The sequence below is a fragment of the Lepidochelys kempii genome, chromosome 11 (genome assembly GCF_965140265.1).
Source record: "Lepidochelys kempii isolate rLepKem1 chromosome 11, rLepKem1.hap2, whole genome shotgun sequence".
NCBI classification, from domain to species: Eukaryota; Metazoa; Chordata; order Testudines; family Cheloniidae; genus Lepidochelys; species Lepidochelys kempii.
In genome coordinates this window covers 80,671,092-80,691,343 of record NC_133266.1, presented here as the reverse complement: position 1 = coordinate 80,691,343, position 20,252 = coordinate 80,671,092, and the positions used below count along the sequence as shown (strand labels likewise).

The 20,252-nt window shown below is 50.9% G+C and overlaps 1 long non-coding RNA gene and 1 pseudogene across 1 annotated transcript; both read right to left on the bottom strand.

The window, feature by feature from the left end:
* Positions 1 to 1,572: 1,572 nt before the first annotated feature.
* On the bottom strand, positions 1,573 to 7,074 carry LOC140895279 (butyrophilin subfamily 1 member A1-like; annotated as a pseudogene).
* Positions 7,075 to 9,782: 2,708 nt separating this feature from the next.
* Positions 9,783 to 14,283, bottom strand: LOC140895997 (uncharacterized). The gene is made up of 3 exons (XR_012154417.1): positions 14,160 to 14,283; positions 12,327 to 12,443; positions 9,783 to 11,536 (listed from the first exon to the last, which is right to left on the bottom strand). It is a non-coding gene; the product is annotated as an uncharacterized lncRNA (long non-coding RNA).
* Between the last annotated feature and the right edge of the window lie 5,969 nt (positions 14,284 to 20,252).

Below are 20,252 nucleotides of genomic sequence, written 5' to 3'. Positions count from 1 at the left end.
GCCCTGAGCCCCCTGCCTGCACCCCAACCGCTTGCTGCACCCCAACTCCCTGCCCTGAGCCCCCTGCCGCATCCCACACCCTTCCTGCAGCCCAACTCCCTGCCCTAAGCCCCCTCCTGCACCCCAACCCCGTGCCCTGAGCCCCCTGCCTGCCCCAACCCCCTGCTGCACCCCAACTCCCTGCCCTGATCCCCCTGCCTGCACCCCAACCCTCTGCCACACCCCACACTCCCTCCTGCACCCCGTACCCCCTGCCCTGAGCCCCCTGCCTGCACCCCAATCCCTTGCTACACCCCAACTCCCTGCCCTGAGCCCCCTGCTGCATCCCACACCCTTCCTGCAGCCCAACCCCCTGCCCTAAGCCCCCTTCTGCACCCCAACCCCGTGCCCTGAGCCCCCTGTCTTCCCCAACCCCCTGCTGCACCCCAACTCCCTACCCTGATCCCCCTGCCTGCACCCCAACCCTCTGCCACCCCATACCCCAACTCCCTGCCTTGAGCCCCCTGCCTACCCTGCATCTCAACTCCCTGCCCTGAGCCCCCACCACACCCTGCACCCCTCCTGCACCCCCTGAGGGCAGGGAGGGGGCAGAGTTGGGGTGGGGACTTCGGGGAAGGGGTTGGAATGAGGGCAGGGCAGGGAAGGGGTGGGAAGAGGCGAGGCAGGGGCAGGGCCTCATGGAAGGGGTGGAGTGGGGGCGGGGCCAGGGGCAGCAAGGGGGTGTGTCAGTGATGTGGCCCTCAGGCCAATGCACTAGTCCTCATGTGGCCCTCGTGGTCATTTGAGTTTGAGACCCCTGGTCTAGGTACACTACATCCAGTGGATCACTCTTCTCCACTTTTGTTGACCCCCTCAAAGAACTTTAGTAGATTAGCAAAGCGCGATTTCCCTCTACAAATGCTGCGTTGACTTTCCCCCAATAAATCATGTTCACCTATGTGCCTGGTAATACTAGAGTTCTTTACTAGAGTTTCCACCTATTTGTCTGGTACTGAAGTCAGGCTCACCAGCCTGTAATTGTCAGGATCATCTCTTGAGCCTTTTTTTTTTTTTTAAATAAGAATTTTCTCCATCACCCCCATTGAGAACTGTGATGTTCACAACACACACACACACACACACACACACGTCAAATACTAACAAAAATACTTTTGCTTGAAGCGTAACATGACTTTGTTTCTTAGAATCCAAAACCTTTAAACACAAGAACCCAAAACAGAGAGGGGCTGCTCCCTAAGGCAGTAGGCACAACTTCCACCTTGAAGGGTCCTACAGCTTGGTCTCCAGCACAAGCCCAAATGTCTACACTGCAATTTAAAATGCCCTTAGTCCAAGCCCTGCAAGCCTGAGTCAGCTGGCATGATCCACCAGTGGATTTTGAATTGCAGTGTAGGCATATCCAAAGAGAAGTAAGGTTGCTCAGAAGTAACTAAGAAGTGCTCAGCATGTTGAAGGCCCAGGCCAATACACAGGAGACACAATGATAAATAGTCTCTGCCCACGTCTGTAGCGTCTCTGTCTACCCATGTGCGGCACGGACGGGCACTGACCTGCTATGGAAATCGCTGACTCTCACTCCTGGTTGAGTCGGGGGTTCCTGACACAGCAGGACACTTTCTGGTTGGACTCTTCTGTTAGAACAATGGCAATCTCTGTTTGAAACAGGCCACCGGCCTCTTGGGATATGTTTTCAGAAGCTGATGGTAAGAGCTGCCCCTGGAGATCTCTCCACTGAGCCTCAGGCTGTGGATACCATCCGGATGATCAACACACCACCTGGATCCCTCCATCCTGATGTCCCTCCACAGAGATGTCAGGAGCAGAACCCAAACCTACAGAAGAAATAAATGTACTTGTGATAATCCTACAGTGCCCAGTAATGAGCCAAAAGATTTATTACAGCGTTATCAAAAGCCATTTCCTCTCAAACTAATAATTGAATGGGAGACCACGAGTGCGTTAGGTAAGTTAATCTGGTCAGCTTCCGATTTGATACACAGTAAAATTAATGTTAATGTCAGGGCTTTTTCTTGCTCCAGTTTAATTAAACTGATTTAGTTAATCAAGTGCAAATTCCTGTGTGGACACTCTTAAATCAAGAAGAAATTCACTCAAGCTAAATCAATATAAGTCATTTCTAAACCCATGTAAGTATCCACACAGAGGTTTGCACTAGTTTACTGAAACCAGTGCACATGTACATGTAGACAAGCCTTAAATAATACACAAATAAAAATCGTCATTCTAAGGGAGTTCAAGTTGCCTTGGCCTCCATTATCTAGTGTTTGTGATTTTGTTTTGCTCAGTGTATTTCCTGGCTTTCAGAGGTACCAAATTTTCTGCTACCCACTTCTGGCATTCTCCAGGGGGCCTGGCCCATCCACTTTTCAGTATGGGCAGAACCCGTGCCCCTCCCTTTCCTCCCGAGGCCATGCTCCCCAGCCAGGCCAGAAGCTGGAGCCCAGCCAGCTCTGGGGAGACACACACCCACCACCTGCACTGGGTGGGGGCCAGGGAGGCAGGGACATGGGCAGGGGGCTGCTCTCAGGCCCCCCCACCCCTGGCAGATGGAGGAGCCCAGGCTCCCCAGCCCAGCTTCTGGCTTCCAGCTTGGCCAGGGGCCGAGGCCTTGAGGGGGAGAGAAGGGGTAGGGGCAGGGAACTACAGGCCAGTCAGCCTCACCTCAGTCCCTGGAAAAATCATGGAGCAGGTCCTCAAGGAATCAATTCTGAAGCACTTAGAGGAGAGGAAAGTGATCAGGAACAGTCAGCATGGATTCACCAAGGGCAAGTCATGCCTGACTAATCTAATTGCCTTCTATGACGAGATAACTGGCTCTGTGGATGAAGGGAAAGCAGTGAACGTGTTGTTCCTTGACTTTAGCAAAGCTTTTGACACGGTCTCCCACAGTATTCTTGCCAGCAAGTTAAAGAAGTATGGGCTGGATGAATGGACTACAAGGTGGATAGAAAGCTGGCTAGATTGTCGGGTTCAACGGGTAGTGATCAATGGCTCCATGTCTAGTTGGCAGCTGGTATCAAGTGGAGTGCCCCAAGGGTCGGTCCTCAGGCCAGTTTTGTTCAATATCTTCATAAATGATCTGGAGGATGGTGTGGATTGCACCCTCAGCAAGTTTGCAGATGACACTAAACTGGGAGGAGAGGTAAATATGCTGGAGGGTAGGGATAGGATACAGAGGGACCTAGACAAATTGGAGGATTGGGCCAAAAGAAATCTGATGAGGTTTAACAAGGACAAGTGCAGAGTCCTGCACTTAGGACGGAAGAATCCAATGCACTGCTACAGACTAGGGACCGAATGGCTCGGCAGCAGTTCTGCAGAAAAGGACCTAGGGGTTACAGTGGACGAGAAGCTGGATATGAGTCAACAGTGTGCCCTTGTTGCCAAGAAGGCCAATGGCATTTTGGGATGTGTAAGTAGGGGCATTGCCAGCGGATCAAGAGACGTGATCGTTCCCCTCTATTTGACACTGGTGAAGCCTCATCTAGAGTACTGTGTCCAGTTTTGGGCCCCACACTACAGGAAAGATGTGGAAAAATTGGAAAGAGTCCAGCGGAGGGCAACAAAAATGATTAGGGGACTGGAACACATGAGTTATGAGGAGAGGCTGAGGGAACTGGGGATGTTTAGTCTATGGAAGAGAAGAATGAGGGGGGATTTGATAGCTGCTTTCAACTATCTGAGAGGGGGTTCCAAAGAGGATGGCTCTAGACTGTTCTCAGTGGTAGCAGATGACAGAACAAGGATTAGTGGTCTCGAGTTGCAGTGGGGGAGGCTTAGGTTGGATATTAGGAAAAGCTTTTTCACTAGGAGGGTGGTGAAACACTGGAATGCATTACCTAGGGAGGTGGCGGAATCTCCTTCCTTAGAAGTTTTTAAGGTCAGGCTTGACAAAGACCTGGCTGGGATGATTTAATTGGGGATCGGTCCTGCTTTGAGCAGGGGGTGGGACTAGATGACCTCCTGAGGTCCCTTCCAACCCTGATATTCTATGATTCTATGATTCAGGGCCACAGAGGGGATGGGGCCTCGTGGCCCCCGCCCCTTTTAGGAAGAATATGTCACCCCTTACTGGTGCTGGTGACTTTGCAGTGGGAATAAGGAGGGGGCTGTAGCCAGTTAAATGGGGAGGTGGTCGCTCTGTGGGGTTTGCAGAGAGCAGCAAAAGAGGGCACTGAAGGGGTTTGTTGGGGAAAGTTCACTGGCGCCGAAGACGACCAGGAGCACCCAAGACTCAAAGCTGCACTGGATCTCTGCCCAGGATCCCTGAACTCTGACTGTAGCTGCAGTGCTGTGTGTCTGCCCTCTCGTATTGTGGTACCACTGGGCCCGTGTTGGCTCGAACCCCGTTTTCCTGTTCCCACTATGTTCTCCCCTGTTGTTTGTCTACCTTCATCCTTCTGTAAGTCAATATTTCCCTTTCCTATATTTGTGGTACTATTCTGGGGTGTGTGCATTTACCCTGGGGGATGGGGGGTGGGGGGGTTGGAACAGGTGCCCTTATGGTGGAAGGGAATTACCCTGCTGTGCTCCACAAAATACTTGTCAGTGCAGAATTAAGGCTGCCCAGCAGTCCCTTGTCCCTTTCCAAAATGCAGAGAGCAGCTAAACTTAAATTTCTGAAATGCAAGAGATACAAAGTAACAGCACCCACCACCCCAGCCGTGCCCCCTGATCTCTGCCTCCTGGGCTGGCAACAGGTGCTGGAAACAGTTCAATAAGGGTGGTGCCATCATACACAGGCATGAGGAAGGGCTAGGGAAGGTGCCGTTGCTGGTGTTGTGTTTCTCGGATTTGGATTCCAGCATCTATCTGCCTGCACTCCCACTGCCTTCCCCATGTTCAGAGTCGCCGTACTGACTGGGGGAGGGATTCATTCGAGCAAGCTGGCAGAGCTGTCACTGTGATAAGAGGAGAGGTGTGTGTACCTTGAGGGATCACATACGTGTCTTATTTCAGTGCTGAGGTAGACTGTGTCAGCAGAACTGCCCAGAGGCGTCTTCTTGCCACGGGGTCTGTCAGCAGTCTGGTGTTCACGGCACCTGACCTAAGCCTCCTGTCACGGTCACAGAATTAGCTACACCTGACCCCTGGCTGGTCTGTCTGGCAGCACTTTCAGGGGTCAGACCTCCTGCCTTCACCTGTCCTCGTGGAGAATTCCTCAGCTCTCCCACTCTTAGACCAGGCCTGGGCTACAGGACTCTCTGTATCAACCACTGTTACTCTGTGGGTGCCAGACACCAGCCGAGATCAATCCCCACTGGTGACATCAGTGAGGGGAGGATCAGAGCCATCGTCTGACACCCTGATGTGCACAAAAACGTTCTAATAACTATCTGTTAGTATCACGTGACCTTTTATTGGTGTCTGTGTGTCTCATTAATCCCTGGCTCTAATGACCCTAAATTTAGCTCTCTAACACTACCCCAGAGTCCAGTGAGCCACAGCAATTTTCAAGACAACCCTGAGCTACAGACTAGGGACCGAATGGCTAGGCAGCAGTTCTGCGGAAAAGGACCTAGGGGTGACAGTGGACGAGAAGCTGGATATGAGTCAGCAGTGTGCCCTTGTTGCCAAGAAGGCCAATGGCATTTTGGGATGTATAAGTAGGGGCATAGCGAGCAGATCGAGGGACGTGATCGTTCCCCTCTATTCGACATTGGTGAGGCCTCATCTGGAGTACTGTGTCCAGTTTTGGGCCCCACACTTCAAGAAGGATGTGGATAAATTGGAGAGAGTCCAGCGAAGGGCAACAAAAATGATTAGGGGACTGGAACACATGAGTTATGAGGAGAGGCTGAGGGAGCTGGGATTGTTTAGTCTGCAGAAGAGAAGAATGAGGGGGGATTTGATAGCTGCTTTCAACTACCTGAAAGGGGGTTCCAAAGAGGATGGCTCTAGACTGTTCTCAATGGTAGCAGATGACAGAACGAGGAGTAATGGTCTCAAGTTGCAGTGGGGGAGGTTTAGATTGGATATTAGGAAAAACTTTTTCACTAAGAGGGTGGTGAAACACTAGAATGCGTTACCTAGGGAGGTGGTAGAATCTCCTTCCTTAGAGGTTTTTAAGGTCAGGCTTGACAAAGCCCTGGCTGGGATGATTTAACTGGGAATTGGTCCTGCTTCGAGCAGGGGGTTGGACTAGATGACCTTCTGGGGTCCCTTCCAACCCTGATATTCTATGATTCTATGAGTGTGGGTCTGGATTTTAGAGCCCTTAGGAAAAACAGCTGTTAACAGTCAACTAGAATAAACCTCAACCAGAGCAGAGCTGCTGCCCCACTAAAATGAGATAAATCAGGTGTCATCTCACAATGGCCCCTCTGACTCCACTTATTACCCTGTTGAAGACGTCAAAGTATCACAAGTTACTGACCTGCCACCTGCAGTTCCAATAAAGCTTCTTCATAAGTGACACGGGACTGAAAAAAGCACGTGTACTGTCCCTTGTCGGAGAGTCGGATATTGTATATTCTCAGGGAAACTCTCCCATTGGTGATGTCATCGCTCAAGAGCTCAGTTCTTCCTCGATATTCCGGCATCTGCTCTCCATACTGATCCTGCCCATCACGGTACAGAGTACGGGGATCTGAACCTTCTCAGTTCCATGTTCTCAGCGCTCATCCTGGGGGAGAGGTGGCAGGGCAGGACGGCCTCATCCCCTAGGGAGGCAGTGACTGGATGGTCAGGTCCAATCACTGTGAACTGTGCTGTGAAATGTACAATGGAAAAAGGAAATGAAATAGGCGAGAGGCTGGAGGTGGCATTAATTCAGCAGTAAGATATACAGTAAGAGAGTACCCTGCATTAGCAGTGAACACCATGTACCCAGGCAGCGCTCTCGACATGTCTGTGAGTGTAGAGAGTCACAGGTTTGGCCTCTGACTTCCTCTGGGTCTGCTCAAGGAATGTCCCCTTAGGTCTCAAGCCTTCAGCCATCACCTCTCTCTGGGCAGGGATCCATGTCCTTCTCTCACCACACTGAGGTTTTACAGCTCCCGGCAATTCACCGTGGTTTTCCCAGCAGGCCTGAGAAAAGTCCAGCACCTGCATTTTGCCTTCTCTTCCAGAGCTACAAACAGCATGTGTGAGCGGTTACCAGTAATCAAATCGCACTTCCAAAGCAGAGCAAAAGCCTGACAGAGAAAACGTATCGTAAATCAAAGGTCTGAACACGTTATGCTTATACCAAATGATTCTCATCTGGCACATGGGACTCTTTAAAAATGTCTATAATGGTATCCCTCTTGCTTAACAGGTGATGTCAGTTTGTAGCCCAAAATCCCAGGTCTCTTCTCAGTTTAAATAAAGGATTTAACCAAAAATTGTTCTCTTCAACTTCTGGGAGCTGGTCTGAATTACTTTAAGCAGTTTCCCCTCTGGGTGGTTGTGATAGGATCCCCAGAGTATAACCTGGAACTGGGACCTGGAGGATGGGGACATGGGCCTGGGGCTGCTCTCTGTGCCCCCCACACACACACTGCAGGCATGTGGAGAGTCTGCCATGGCTCCCCACAGCTGCCTACGCAGCTCTTATCATAGCTCAGCTGTGGCTCCAAGACCCTGCCCTGGAGCCAGGTTGGGGAGAGCTGCGTGGGCAGCTTTGGTGAGCCTAGGTCCCTCCAGCTGCACTGAGTGGAGATCCAGGGGGCAGGGACACGGGCAGAGGCTGCTTTTGGCAGCTTCCAGAATTGGCCAGTGGTGGGGACTCCAGGGGAAGAGGAGCAGCGGGGCAGGCCCTTGGGGGGAAGGGGAGGGGCCTCAGGGGGTGCGGGCCCCCGGTCCTCCCACTTTTGGGAAGGCTCCAATGCCCTTGGTTGAAATTCTCTAAGCTCTTCAACTAAAATCACATTATTTTAGGTAAAATATAGAACAGATATATTAACTGCAGAAGTGGTTCTCAAACTGTGGGTCGGAACCCCAAAGTGGGTCATCACCCCTTCTTAATGGGGTTGCCAGGGCTTGTTTTGGACTTGCTGGGCCCTGGGGTCGAAGTCAAAGCCCAGGCCCCACCATCCAGGGCTGAAGCCAAAGCCCAAGGGCTTCAGCCCTTGGTGGTGAGGCTCAGGATACAGATCACGCACTTGGGGCTGAAGCCCTTGGGCTTCAGCTTTGCCCCCCTCCCCCACCAAGGCAGTGGTGTGCAGACTTCAGTCCCCCCCCCCAGGAGTCATGTAGTAATTTTTGTTGTCAGAAGGGGGTCACGGTTCAATGAAGTTTGAGAACCTCTGAACTACAGAAAGATAGATTTTAGGTGATTATAAGTAGCAGGCAGAGAGATCAGAGTAAATTACATACAAAATAAAATCACAGTGTAAAGTGTACAGACTAAGCAAGATTTGAATCAAGTAGTTTCTCACCCTAACTGATGTTACAGGCAGCTCACAGTTCTTAATACACAGGCTGTATTCTCTTTCAGCCTGGGACCAATCTCCCCAGTTCAAAGTCTCTGTCTTCCGTCAATCTTCGAGGTGTTCAGAGAGGGGAGCAGAGAGGCCCAGCTGGGATGTCATCATCCCTCACTTATATTTTCTCTCCACATGCTAGAAAGATCCTTGAGGTGACGTGGGGGTTGGTAGCCGCTGTGGCATGCGTGCCCTCTATGAGAAGCCTATGGGAGAGTGGATTCTTCTTGATGGCCCATCAACACCTGTCTGGCCAGTGACGCTTGCTCCTTTGTTGTCATTGAAAGGCTAGCTCTGGGTGTCTCCCACTTACCACATATTTCAGTAACAAACCTATAGCGATACTTCATAACTTCACATGAAATGATGGTACATAGAATTCAACAGGATATTAAACAGATCAAGGGAAAGTGTGGGACCCCTACTGAATAGTGGAGGCAACCTAGTGACAGATGATGTGGAAAAAGCTGAAGTACTCAATGCTTTTTTTTGCCTTGGTCTTCACAGACAAGTCAGCTCCCAGACTGCTGCACTGGGCAGAACAGTATGGAGAGGTAGTGAGCAGCCCTCTGTAGTGAAAGAACTGGTTAAGGACTATTTTAAAAAGCTGGACATGCACAAGTACATGGGTCCAGATCTAATGCATCTGAGAGTGCTGAGGGAGTTGGCTGATGTAATTGCAGAGCCATTGGCCATTATTTTTGAAATCTCATGGCAATCGGGGGAGGTCCCAGATGACTGGAAAAAGGCAAATATAGTGCCCATATTTTAAAAAGGGAAGAAAAAGAACCCAGGGAACTACAGACCGGTCAGCCTCACCTCAGTCCCTGGCAAAATCATGGAGCAGGTCCTCAAAGAATCCATTTTAAAGCACTTGGAGGATGGAGCTTGGCTGTTCTCAGTGGTGGCATATGACAGAACAAGAAGCAATGGTTTCAAGTTGCTGTGGGGGAGGTCTAGGTTGGATATTAGGAAACACTATGTTTGTCAAGCCAGGCCTTAAAAACCTCTAAGGATGGAGATTCCGCCACCTCCCTAGGTAACCCATTCCAGTGCTTCACCACCCTCCTAGTGCAATAGCCTCTGGCATGTAATCTGCTCCTTGGATTGTGCAACTGAATGACACTAGCCAATATCTCCAGTCCCAGACACAACCCTAGGAACCTCCATCTTCCAGCGTCCAGTTATACCCACTGGACACTGCAAGCTGATATGAGTTCATCAATTTAATAAAGAAATTGATATGTACCAGGCTTGTTATTCCAAGGGGAGTCTCTGACACACTCCAAACCAAACACACTGCTTCAGGTAGAATAAACAAACAGATTTATTAATTATGGAGATAAATTTTAAGTGATTATAAGGCAAAGCATAACAAGTCAGATTTGGTCAAATGAAATGAAAGCAAAACGCATTCTAAGCTGATCTTAACACTTTCAATGCCCTTACAAATGTAGGGCATGACTACACTTGCAGATGTAGAGTGCTTTGAGTTAAACCAGCCTTTACAGAGCATGGCAGGGAAAGCGCTGCAGTCTGTCCACACTGACAGCTGCAAGCGCACTGGCGTGGCCACATTTGCGGCACTTGCAGCGGCATGGGGAGCGGTGCATTCTGGGCAGCTATCCCAGCATGCAAGTGACTGCAACGTGCTTTTCAAATGGGGGGGGAGTGTGGCAGGGAGTGTGTTGTGTGTATGTGGGGGGAGAGAGAGAGTGGGTTTTTGGGGGGCTGAGAGCATATCGGCATGCTGTCTTGTAAGTTCAGACCCCCTTCCCCCCCACCTCTCTCTCTCACACACACACACACAGCATTGCACAGTAATGGTTGCTTTATAAGCAGCCGGCTGTCAGAAATGGAGCTTTGAAAGGGCATATCCGCATTCCTGCAGTGATTCCAAACAATGAGAAGAGTGGCCACTTGCCTGAAGGGGATTATGGGACATTTCCGGAGGCTGATCAGACTGCAATAATGCAACACCTCGTTCACACTGATGCCCGGGCATTTCAGCCGAGGCACAGCAAGCATTAATCTTCCTGTGGAGGTGGATTACCAGGAGCGCTCCAGCTGCAGAGTCCAGGCACTCTAAGTGCCTTGCCAGTGTGGATGGGTCGTGAGTTAGAGTGCACTGGGCTGCTTTAATGCGCTCTAACTTGCAAGTGTAGCCATGCCCTTAGATGCTTCTCACCACAGGCTGGCTGGTTGCTCTTCAGCCAGGCTCTCCCCTTTGATCAGCGCTTCAGTCGCTTGGTGGTGGTGTCTGTAGGTGTAGGTGGAAGAGAGAGAGCATGGCAAACGTCTCTCCCGTTTATCCTGTTCTTTTTTCCTCTTGGCTTTGTCCCCTGCACCCCTTCAGAGTCAGGTGAGCATTACCTCATCACAGTCCGAAACTAACCAAAGGAAGGAGGGGTGACTCACTCGAGAGTCCAACAGATTCTTTTGTTGCTGCCTAGGCCAGTGTCCTTTGTTCCTGTGAGGCTGGGCTGGGTTTGTTTCATACCTGCCCTGATGAAGTGTGAACTGCCCCTCTGCTCTTGGATAGTTTTTGCCTGGGCTCATTTTAAGCCAGGAGAATATGTTTTCAGCCTCATAACTACATACATGAAATTATAACCTATAACATTACTAGAACGTTACTTGTAACAACAATTACTATAACATTACTGTAACAAGGATGCTCAGTGCATCTTGAGCCTTCCGAAGACACCCAACATGACAAACTTTGCATTGGATACCACACAATCATTTTACAAGGATGAACATGGGGTGCTTGGTGTTCCCCCGAGTTACAGAGCGTCACACCCTCCCCGATGGAGGAGATTATAGTCCTAAGCCCACAAAACTACATATAGATACTATTTATCAAGGGGTACAAAGATATACAGTACATGCATCATGTTAATTTGATAGTCCCCAAAATATTGCATGTGGTTCCAATGTCGGTCACCCAGAGTTCACATGTGAATGTTATACACTGTCCCTATTATCTCTGAATAGGGCTCCTTGGGTATAATGGATACTGGGGGGTCTGGTTCTCTGATACACCAAGGACTTTTCATGCTGCAACAGCGTGAGGGCCTCTCCAACTGGTGTAGGGATGGTGTAAGGGCCTGCAAGGTGTAAAGATATGAAAATTGATCGTCATCACTATGCAGGTAAAGTTACAGGTCAGATAATGGAGAGGGAGAAGGCGGCAGATAGAAAAGTGCTGGAGGCAGAGAACCAGCCATTGTGGAACTGCACAGAAAAGGGGGGGGGGAGGCGTGTCTATGGGCAGAGACGCAGCAAGAGCTGGTTAAATTAGCAGGATGGAAACCACAGCAGGAGGAACCAAAATGCCTGAGTAGTTGTGGGAGCAGCCCCGGGGTGGAGTGGGACATAAGGTCTTCACCAAGGGCACAGAATGAAGAAGCCAGTAAATATCCTCACATCCCCATTGTGAGATGAGGTCTCGCTCTCGGCCCTAGTTAGATGTGCCTAGTGCAATGTGAATAACTTGTGGGTTTTCATTTCATAACCAGAGAGACGGGGATTCATAATTTGTTTGTGGCTTAAGAGTCTGTTCTGTGACTTACACAGTCCAGCTGTATAATCTATAGGAATTGGGTAGTGTCCCTTTAAATAGTATGAGAGCCCTACAATGATGGTCACCATTTTCTATGTCTTAGAAGCTTCTAGTCAGAGCAGCAGCATGCGTATAGCTAGGCCTGACAACAAGACTGTATATAGGTAGCAAACACGGTTACTGGCGACCCAGCTGTTCCCTGTGGTTGCTCCACGTTGCTGGTTGTTGGCAGGTTGCGCAGATGTGGTTTATAAGAAAAGGCAGTGAGGTAAGATGGGTGTTAGTGACCAGCAATAGAACAGCAGCAAACCCAGCGAGAAGGCCGGAGCTCCTACCTGACACCAGACTGTGAACCTGTAGAGCGAGGCAGAGAGCGACGTAGCCGGGCAGAGCGAAGCTCACTGTGGAGCCGGGAGAGAACAAGGGAACCTTCCCCATCATCGTAGCTGGGTCTGGGGAACAGGAGAAACAACAAACAAGACAGCGAGTGAGTGGGACGTGGTGACAGCGACACAGGGCAGTGGGGAGGAGGTAACAAGCCAACCATGCTCCAGAAGGGAAGGGATTTCCCCCACAGGTCTTGCCTGCCTGGCTCTGAGCAGGGTCAGATGTTGTGGAGCTGTCTGGTCTATTAGATTGTAAGGAACTTTCCAGGGCAGGGATGGTCCCTGACTATTGGTGTGTCCAGGGCCCGGCCCAATGGGGTATCTCGCTTGGGGCATTTAGGCACTACTGTAGAATGGGACGTATTAAGGAAAACAAGCCAGCATGGTATGAATGGCCACTGATTGCTGTGGGGAAAAGTGGCTCCATCGCCTGACCACACCTGTCCCAGGTGAAGGCTCTCTGGGGATCTCTCAATGAGCAGATGAGTCCCTGGCCCTGGTGATTTTACATGTCAGTGACCCACCCTCATTGGCTCCAGCCTTGGTGCAAAGGTCGGATGAATTCAGAACAGGGTCACCCCGGCTCTTTGCCCCCTGGGATCTGAAACATTTAAACCTCTCTCAGGGTGCATCTGCACTGCAGGTGGGAGCGAGCTTTCCGTGGGTGTAGACAGACACATGCTAGGTCTGCTCGAGCTAGTACACTAAAACTAGCAGTGTAGCTGGGGTAACCCGGGCAGCAGCTCGGGTTACCTGCCTGAGAACAACCCCGCCTGGACCCCCTTAGGTATGTACTTGAGAAGATAGCTTGAGCCACCGCCCACGCAACCCCCCCGCTACACTGCTGTTTTTATTGCACTAGTTTTAGTCACTCAGGGCACGCTGCACCCAGCCGTGCGGCTCCTGCCAGGCCGTGCAGTGGTCAGTGTGAACCAGACTGTGCCCGGGACTTTCCCTAGACTGGGACAGCCGCCAGCCAGTGTTTTCCACAGAGCGGCCAGCATTGGCCAGGAAGGGAGCCTGACCAAGGCTCCAGGGCACAGACTCAAGGCCGCCACCACCCCACCACCACTCCCCTTGTGACTCCCACTGACAGGGCTCTGGGGCAGGTGAAGCACCCCCTGCCCTGGCAGACACCCATAGGATGAGTGCCAGCAGTAACAGCACCTGCCGTCCCTCGGGGCAACGGCCCCGCAGACTGGCAAGGGGCTGACAGGGGTACACTGACAAAGGTTTTGCTCATCTTGTCTTTCACCCCCTCACTCTGGAACTTCAGTTTAGTGACTTAATAATAAAGGGGAAGAAGGGGGGCAGAATCACAAACAAATAACCCCCGCATCACAACATCACATAAGGAAAACTACACATGGTGATTACTGGCCAATCAACATCTAACATCACTGAACAGAACCAATGAGTGCCAATGAGCCCAGCACTGTGCCAACCCAGTCCGCATTCAGATGAACGGAGCAATCTCTGCATTTGCAGGGACATTCCCACAGCCAGATTTACATTCAAAGTCAGGAGGCACCGGTTTCTCCTAAGAATTCCTTCAGTGCGGCCTGTTGGTGCCAACAGCTCATCTGAAGGGTCAGTGCTGTATGTGAGGTCTCAGACCAAGCACTGTAGCAGGGGATCCAGTGCCCAGAGCACCCCTCCCTGCCGAATCCTGGACAGAAGCTTTGAACCCGTGCCCATCTTTGTTAGGGGGCTCTCAGAGTCTCTGACACCCGCGGCCGTTCCTTACGGAGAGTTTGCACCATAAATCCCCCTCTCACTTACCGAGGCTGCTGCCCCCACTCTGCACAGGGAGTCACAAAAAGCCGGGTGGTTGGGACCAGACTCTTCATGGTTGTTTTTGTTACATTTGTAGCTGAATTGACTGAGCTGAGCACTCTCCCCTCCTGTCCCTTCACTCCCTGCAAAACAAAAGTACAAAAAGCATCAGAAACTAACGGTCTGCATCCCTGGCTGAGTGGGGCAGAGAGGAAATTCCTCTTAAAGGAACAACCCAACCCACAGGGCCCTGAGCTGGAGGGAATTAGCCTGGTAGGGGTAGTTTGCTGGGGGTGCCAGTGTAGGCAGGGCCGGTGCAAGGATGTTTTGGAGCCCTAGGCGAAACTTCTACCTTGCACCCCCCTCCGCCCTGAAGCACCCCCCTTGCGGCAGCTCCCCAGCGCCCCCTCGGGGAGCCGTCCGGCAGCTCCCCTCCTCCCCTCGGCCTGGGGAACTGCGTGCTGCACCTCCCGCCCCAGCTCACCTCTGCTCCGCCTCCTCCTCGAGCAGGCCACCGCCGCTGCTTCTCCCGCCTCCCAGGCTTGCGGGCCAATCAGCTGCTTGGTGCGCAAGCCTAGGAGGGAGAGAGGCAGAGCAGGGCAGGGCTCAGGGGAGGAGCCGGAGCAGACGGGAGCCGGGGTGGGGAGCGGTTGCCCTGTGTGCCGCCCCCCGTTACTTGCTACAGGTGACCTTCCCCGCGCCCCCCTGCCCCAGCTCACCTCCGCTCCACCGCCCCCAATCACTTGGCGCCCTAGGCGACCGCCTAGTTCTCCTAGTGGGCCCTGCACACCCCCAGGGATGGCCCTGCATGGGAGAGTGCTCTAAAATATTTATTCTAGTAACTGAAGTTAGGCTGACTGGTCTATAGCTCCCTGTGTCCTCTTTGTTCCCCTTTTTAAAGACAGGTACAGTGTTTGCCTTTCTCCAGTCCCAGGGTCCACATCCATCCTCCATGAGTTCTGAGAGGCAGGGCCGTCCCTGGGGGGGTGCAGGGCCCGGGACAACTCCCACCACCACCACCCCAGGCCCTTCTCCCAAACCCCCACCACACCTCTTCCCATCTCTGTTCTGCCCCCATTCCACCCCTTCCCCAAGCCTGTGCCCCTTTCTCTCCTGAGTGACACCGGAAATTAGTGAGGAGGGGCGTAGCGGAGTGGAGTGGAGCAGGGCCGGACACTGCCGCTGGCCCCCAAGCCGCCCAGGCCCCACATCCTCCGGAAGCAGTAAAGCTCAGTAAAGCTCATTCAGTAAAAAGAAAAGGAGGACTTGTGGCACCTTAGAGACTAACAAATTTATTTGCGCATAAGCTACAGCTCACTTCATTGGATGCTCATGAAAGCTTGTGCTCAAATAAATTTGTTAGTCTCTAAGGTGCCACAAGTACTCCTTTTCTTTTTGCAAATACAGACTAACACGGCTGCTACTCTGAAACCTTTCACTCAGTAAAGTGATTCATGGGGTGGGGGGGCAATAAAGCCAATTAAATTTTCAAAAATGTTGGGAGGTATGCCTAGAGTCGCCCCTGCTCAAACCGACCTGTGGATGGGACGGCTCTGTTAGCGGGTCTGACAGCCCGTCAGCTAGTTCCTTAAGTGCCCTCAGGGGAATTTCATCAGGCTCCACCAACATGAATACATCAAATTTACCTAAATATTCTTTAACCTGTTCTTTCCCTATTTTGGCTGGGCTCCTTCCCCCTTGTTGTGAATATGAATTGTGTTGAGTACCTGGTCATAATTGACTTTTTTAGTGAAGAATGAAGCTAAATAGGCATTAAACACCTCAGTGTCAGTGACCGGGACATGGTGTCACACCCCGATGACCCCCTCCCTCAAAGGGTCCCCTGGGGAAGGCAGATAGGCTTTGTATATTGCTAACGCTGTTGCAAGCATTGCAGGATATTTTGGAAAGGGTCAAAGGTCTGAGTGAGTGTGGAATGGAGGATTCCTTTGCAGGTTGCAAGAGGCCAGGGGGTGGGTGGGTGGGGGGAAGAGAGCAGAGAACGGGTTAACTCCACGCTCATGCTAGGCCCGAAGATAAGACGCTGACTCCAGCCAGCTCAAGGCCACGGCACACATCTGGCTTTCGGCTGCTTGCCAAGAAAGAGGGGGCCCGGAATTCACCGACCAGCCATGAGAAAAGGAGATTCAACTTAACAGACCTGCAGAGCCAGTCCATAACAAACGAGGCAAGTGAGGCCAGCAAAGAAGAAAACAAGGTCTAAGACTGCAAAGATTGAAAACACCAGCAAGACAGCAAGAGGGGGAGCTGAGTCTTGCGTCCCTGGAGCCAGGGTGTTTTGAGAAAGCTGAAGACACCATGAAAAGCAGGTTTGGACTGGCACAGAGGGCACCAGGAGCAGGGGTCCCTGAACGAAGCATCCCCCCTCCCAAGGTACCCAGGACTTAAAACCCTCCCGAGAGCTGGAGCAATTTGGAGATCACAGCTGATCCTCGGACGACCTGGGCCCAGGACAGCACTCCCGTCCACCCTTCCCCCCCTATTCTTCTTACGTCACACCCAGGCTTGGCCAGCTTTGGGTGGGGCATTTATGAGTATGATTTAATTGGGGATTGGTCCTGCTTTGAGCAGGGGGTTGGACTAGATGACCTCCTGAGGTCCCTTCCAACCCTGATATTCTATGATTCTATGAAAGTGGGTTAGGGCTTGGAGCACTAACGCTTCCTTCCTTCCTTTGAGTGACATGGAAGCATTTCCAGTACTCTACGCTGTTATTTTATTATTTTATCAATAAAGCTTTAAAATGTAGACCCTTGCTGGGTTCCGTTATCTCCTCCCTGTGGCCTTAGACTGATCACCTGATGCTTCAGGCAGATTGGTAACAGAAATCTGTCACAATGGGCAATCATGCCTAGAGGTCAGAGCAGGGGTCAGTAACCAGGCATCAGAGCCCATGGTCAAAACTGGAGTCAGAGCCTTGATGCCAGAGTCGGGGATCAGCGCTGATGTCAGAGATCAGGAATCTGAGTTGAGAAGTCAGAACTGGGTTAGCTGGAATGAGGCAAATAAGGGGCAAGGCTGGGGCCAAGGCAGGGGCAGGTGCTATCACAGACATGGGTGACGCTTTGAGCAGCCTTTGAACTGCTGCTGCTGGGCTTAAGAACTGCTCTGCTGACTCTTCCAACCAATCCGGTCCTGTAGCCAGCCAAGCAGCCTACTGCCGGCCAGCTGTGCTCATTAGGTTGCCCAGAGACTGGGTCTGATTCCTGACACTCAGCCTTCTTGAGGTTGTCAGTTATTAGCCCTGTTCCTTTGCTAAGTAAGGGGCCTGCACTTTCCTTCCTCTTTCTCTTGCTCCTAACCTATTTACAGAACCTCGTCTTACTGCCTTTTCTGTCCCTAGCTAGGTGCAGCTAATTTTCTGACTTCGCCTTTCTCATTTTGTCCCTATGTGCTTGTGCTAGTCATCTGGACTCATTCCGAGCAACTTGTCCATGTTTCCACATTTTATAGGATTCCCTTTTGGTTTGCAGGTCATTACAAAGCTCCTGATGGAGCCATATGGGCCTCTTACTATTCTTCCTATCTGTCCTTCATATCAGGAGAGCTTGCTGTTGGGCTGGACCTTTATTAGTGTCTCTTTGACACGCTGCCAGCTCTTCTGAACTCCTTTTTCCCATAGATTTTCTTCCCGTGGGATCTTAGCTGCCAGCTCGCTGAGTTCGTTAAAGGTCATTGTCCTTGTTCTGCTACTCTCACTCCTTCCTTCCCTTCCAATCATGGCATCTGGCATTACAGGGCCACTTTCACCCAAACTGCCTCCAACCTTCAGATTCACGACCAATTCCTTCCACCCCATTAGTCAGAATCATGTTGAAAATGGCTACTCCCTTGGTTACTTTCTTCACCTTCAGAAACAAAAGGTTCTCCCGGATACATTCCAAAAACATATAGGAACCATTTATGTTTTGCTGTATTTCTTTTCCAACAGGTATCTGCTAAAGCCTCTCATTACTACTAGGTCTTATGTTTTGTATATTTCTGTTATTTGTTCTAGAAATGCCACACCTACCTCCTTCTCCTGATTTGGGGGTCACTAATAGACCCCTATCATGACATAGCTTCTGTTCCCCCCCACACTTTTATCTTAACCCATTGTAAGGGATCAGAGCATAGGCAGTCTTGCCTACAAAACACAGCTGGAATGAGGTCTGCCTACCAGGGAAGAGAGTCACTGGGTCAATGTTAGAGGAATCACAAAGCCAAGTTCCATAAAAAAGAGTCCGGGTCAGGCTGGGTCAGAGACCAGAGGCAGTATCGGGTTAGGATCATGAGTCAGGGTCAAAGTTAGGCTGGAATCAGGAGATGTAGCAGACCAAGATCTATGTGGTTGCCCAGATATCTTCCTGGATTAAGTAGGGACACCTGTCCACCCTGAGGGCTGCAGGGTACTGTCACTCTGGGTCTCTTGGGCGGTACTTCCTGCAGTGCCTACTCTCCACAGTGCTCCCTGGCTGTACCTCCGCATATCCTGCCAGTGGCACTGTGGGCAGGGGTGACGCGTGTATGAGTGTGGGGGAGTGCGGGGGCCATTCCCCCCCCACACACACACACGGCGGTGGCCTCTGCTGTCCCCTCCCCTTTTCCGGCGCCTTTGGTCCTTACACACAAAGACTTTCAAATGAGCTACCTCTCATCTCCTTCTAGACCTCAGAACAAGTGAATAGATTCTTGATGTATAACGTAACACCACATCCCTTTTCCCCCACCTGTCCTTCCTGAACAAGCTGTACTCCTCTTTGCTGATATTCCAGACATGAGATTTATCCCACCATGTCTCTGTGATGCCAATTAAGTCATAATTTAGCTAATGTGCTAATGCTTCCAGTTCATTCCCTGTATTCCTTGTCTTGGTGTAAGTATAGATAAGATATTCTCCATCTTATTCTCTATCCCTTTTTTAATGATTCCTAACATCCCGTTTGATTTTTTGACTGACGCTGCACACTGCGTGGACATCTTCAGAGAACTATCCACGATGACTCCAAAATCTTTCTCCCGATTTGTTGTAGCTAAATTAGCCCCCATCATAGAATATCAGGGTTGGAAGGGACCTCAGGAGGTCATCTAGTCCAAACCCCTGCTCAAAGCAGGACCAATCCCCAACTAAATCATCCCAGCCAGGGTTTTGTCAAGCCTGACCTTAAAAACTTCTAAAGAAGGAGATTCCACCACCTCCCTAGGTAATACATTCCAGTGTTTCACCACCCTCCTAGTGAAAAAGCTTTTCCTAATATCCAGCCTAAACCTCCCCCACTGCAACTTGAGACCATTACTCCTTGTTCTGTCATCATCTACCACTGAGAACAGTCTAGATCTATCCTCCTTGGAAACCCCTTTCAGGTAGTTGAAAGCAGCTATCAAATCCCCCCTCATTCTTCTCTTCCGCAGGCTAAACAATCCCAGTTCCCTCAGCCGCTCCTCATAAGTCCTGTGTTCCAGTCCCCTAATCATTTTTGTTGCCCTCCTCTGGACTCTTTCCAATTTTGCCACATCCTTCTTGTAGTGTGGGGCCCAAAACTGGACACATTACTCCAGATGAGGCCTCACCAATGTCAAATAGAGGGGAATGATCACGTCCCTCGATCTCCTGGCAATGCCCCTACATATACATCCCAAAATGCCATTGGCCTTTTTGACAACAAGGGCATACTGTTGACTCATATCCAGCTTCTTGTTCACTGTAACCCCTACGTCCTTTTCTGCCGAACTGCTGCCGAGCCATTCGGTCCCTAGTCTGTAGCGATGCATGGGATTCTTCCGTCCTAAGTGCAGGACTCTGCACTTGTCCTTGTTAAACCTCATCAGATTTCTTTTGGCCCAATCCTCTAATTTGTCTAGGGCCCTCTGTATCCTATCCCTACTCTCCAGCATATCTACCTCTCCTCCCAGTTTAGTGTCATCTGCAAACTTGCTGAGGGTGCAATCCACACCATCCTCCAGATCATTTATGAAGATATTGAACAAAACTGGCCTGAGGACCGACCCTTGGGGCACTCCACTTGATACCGGCTGCCAACTAGACATCAAGCCATTGATCACTATTCTTTGAGCCTGACAATCTAGCCAACTTTCTAT